Consider the following 3520-nt stretch of genomic DNA (forward strand, 5'->3'; position numbering starts at 1 on the left):
TTTCAAAGATGAGGAAGCAAAAATTCAGAGAGAGGAAGGAGGAAAGATTATAGATTTGTTGAGTGACAGGCCTGGAGCTTGTATTTGGCCTGCTGATTTCAAGACTGGGACATATTCATGTCTTCTAGGACCAGTCCCAGTGAGCAGAGTTCTAGGCATTGCACCTTGAAGCTCCGTGTACATAACCTGTCCCTGCCCCTCCAGGATCCGGGGCTCCCTTTCCCCCTCCCAGCCTCCCACCTACCTGTCTCATTTCTAGTTGGAAGCCATGTTATTGACTCGTGTGCAAACGAGTGGATGTGCTGCTTAGGATTCATTCCAGTTGCTGATGACTGAGGCCTGCAATAATACCGGCTTATGTAAAATGGAGGATAGGTGATATGGGGCTGGTAGGGTAATTTCACAAATTCCTAGGGGCCCAGGCTCTCTCTACCTTTCTCTTCCCTCAAGGGCAGAGACAGGTGAAGATTAGCATCTTAGGGACCCATAGGAAGTCTCTGCAGGGGGCTGTTGTAGGACAACTGTGCTCTGCCAAGTCAATCCCTGAGAAAGTCCACTTCAGAGTCAAATCCCAAGAGGAAGGGCCTGAAGTTAGCCTCACTGCCCGCCGGTGCTTGGCCGCCTGGGTTGAAGTTGTTCTTTGCCTATTCAGAAATCCACCCTCTCTGTTCTCCTTAAGAAGTGAATTCTGGGGGCTGGGTTGTGGCTCCGTAGTAGAGCGCTTGACTGGCATGTGCGAGGCACTGGGTTCAATTCTCAGCACCACATATAAATAAGACACATTGATAACTGAAAAAAGTAAAAAAAAAAAAAAAAAAAAAANGTGACCCTAAACCTGGCCCTGGGAACTTACAGACTCAGTGTTGGAAAGCCTTGGAAAATTCTAGGGCACGATCATATTGTACACTTTGTACACACTTTTAATGGAAGTGAAAAATGAAATGGTACCTTGGGGTGTCTGGCACCGTCCCCAGGGTGGCCTGTGGGTTTTCTTCATGATATGTGGCACTCATAAGGCAGGATTCATTGATATGGCGCCCGACTTTCCATTTGGCACATGGAATGTATCTGTCACACTGTCGCAATTGTAACACAGGGTCTGAATGTTCAGTGCAAATTCAGTAACAAGTGACGATGTCTCTGAAGCTGGGAGGGTGAGAAGATCTTGAAAATTCCTTAGGTACGAGGCAGTGAATGAAATATAACGAGAAGGTGTTCTTTATTACTGATTTATAATGTGCGAACTGTCACGGACAGTCTGTGTTAGTCATCTGTTACTGCATGACAAAGTGCCCCCAAACATAGTGACTTAAAACAGCATGATCATCTCACTGTTTGATCGTCTCAGAAACCCCAAAATGGCTTAGCTCAAAGCTTCTTGCTCAAGGTCTCCCCTGAGGTGGGGGTCAAGCGGTCAGGTCTCAGGTGAAGTCTCGACTGAGGTGGGGGCCTCCGACCTCACTCCCATGTTGTCATCGTCCCTCACCCCTCAGCCCCTCACTAGGTGGCCTCTCCACTCCCCGCCTCCCAGGATGTGACATTTCATTTCTCCCCAGACTAAGTACCGCCAGGGAGACCGAGGCCCCAGACAGAAGCCACAGTCTTTTTTATGACTTCGTCTTGGAAGTGGTGTCCCTTTGGTCTTCCTACAGAGAGAATCACTAGACCCAGGCCACACTCAAAGGGAGGAGATTAGATAAAGTCGTGACAGTGAGGAAGCAGAAACCATCGGGGACCAGTCTGAAAGGCGGCCTCCCAGGGTTTCTGGTTGAATACGTCAGGGATTCCTTTGGCTTCATCACCACCGTGGTGCGCCTGCTATTTTCCCAATATGGTTAAAGTCCTCGACCACAAAGTCTCCTGCCAAGAGGGTTCTCAGAACTCTAAGTCACGTGGTTGAGAGGAAACTCCCTTCCACAGTCACAGGGTCTTTCTCTTCCATGGTTTTGGGATAGATGTTTCACAGAGTGGATTATCCACACAACCAAGGGGTTTTCCCACTGAGCACCCAGGTCCTTAAAGGAGACCCATGTTGCTCTGGGATGCAGTCCCCAAGACCATGGAGAGCACCGAGGTTACAAGATGAAGGTGTGTACCTGTGGCTGCATTGTTTCAGCTACAGTCAGAAATCCCAGGTGACCCAGTTTCCTAGAAATATCCTCACACATTAAGCTAAATGTCTTTCTAAGTTTTGCTACAATCTTCTCTCACTTGATTAACAACATTTGTGTGGATTGAAGCAATTTCTGTAATAGCTTCAAGAATAGATTTTTCTCATAAGCCAGATGCAGTAGTGCTCCCCTGTTAGTTCCAGTGACTTGAGGGGCTGGGGCAGGAGGATTGCTTGAGTCCAGGGGTTTGAGGCCAGGCTGGGGAACATAATGAGACCCTGTCTCCAAAGAGAAAAAGAATAGTTTTTTTTTTTCTCATTTTGAAGGACTTAATTATGTCTTATCTATGGGTCTCCATAGAATTAAACTCTTCATTCTTTTACTCCAAATATTTATTTCCTGTTAAAGAAACATCCATTTCTTAGCTGTCCTCACTTCGTCTGCATTTCTATTGAAGCTTTAGAAGTCAAATTTCTTTGTGCTTTTTTGAAAATTTTATTTTATTTCATAGCTTGTTCTCTGAGGGAGTGTGGCTGGGCAGTTGTGGTGGGGGAAGTGTTTGGTGGCATTTTGTCTTGGCTCTGTCACTTACTTAATGGGTGGTTACGAGCAATCCCTGAACCTCTTTGGCTTCAGTTCCTTCACTGTAAAATGGGGCTTATGATGGTGACTCCTCAGGGTTGTTGGGAGGAAGAGGTGGAAGGATCTACACAGAGTTCTAAGGAAGGACCTGGAACATCACAGGTGCTCAGAGATGTCAGATGCTGTGGTCGGTAGTCATGGGCCAATAGGTAACCACCAGGCCACATTGAGGGGCAGATGCTGGTCATCCACAGGTGAACTCGCGGGCATCCCAGTGTCTAAATTTTTTTTTCAAGGTTTAAATAGATTTTATGGTTACATGGGGAACCCCACCAGGCAGGGCCAATATAGTGGTCCTAGATGTCACCATGGAAACACTGAGAAGTCATGATTACAGAAGAGGTGACCGGAACTGAACAACATGACCCAGGAGAAGCCAGCCAGGAGTCAGACATGGTCAGGATGGGCCGGCAGGGGTGGTCACAGGGCAAGGGACAGAACAGACCCCTTCACTCCTGCTTCTTGTAGCTCTCCAGGTGTGACAGGACCCCGCTGGCCAGCAGAAGGACACAGAGAAAGCAGGAAGTGGGCCCAGTGGGGACGTCCATGGTCCTGAGCTGCTCCACGGTGGCTTAGAATGGACCTAGGTGTGTGGCACGAGGAGCCACCAGGCCGGCCTGTCAGGCCCCTCAGCAGCAGCGGTGTTAGGACAGACATGACCACATGGATGAGACCACAGACAACCAACAGCCGGAGCCCAAGGTCAGGAAGTCAAAAAAAAAAAAAAATAGAAAGAAAAGAAAACGAAATCCCAGTGTCCAAATTCT

General features: G+C 47.9%; 1 pseudogene; it reads right to left on the reverse strand.

Annotated features, from left to right (window-relative positions):
• Positions 1 to 3202: 3202 nt before the first annotated feature.
• LOC107145671 lies at positions 3203 to 3410 on the reverse strand (annotated as a pseudogene).
• Between the last annotated feature and the right edge of the window lie 110 nt (positions 3411 to 3520).

The sequence above is a fragment of the Marmota marmota genome, unplaced genomic scaffold (assembly GCF_001458135.2).
Source record: "Marmota marmota marmota unplaced genomic scaffold, marMar, whole genome shotgun sequence".
In the NCBI taxonomy this organism is placed as follows: domain Eukaryota; kingdom Metazoa; phylum Chordata; class Mammalia; order Rodentia; family Sciuridae; genus Marmota; species Marmota marmota.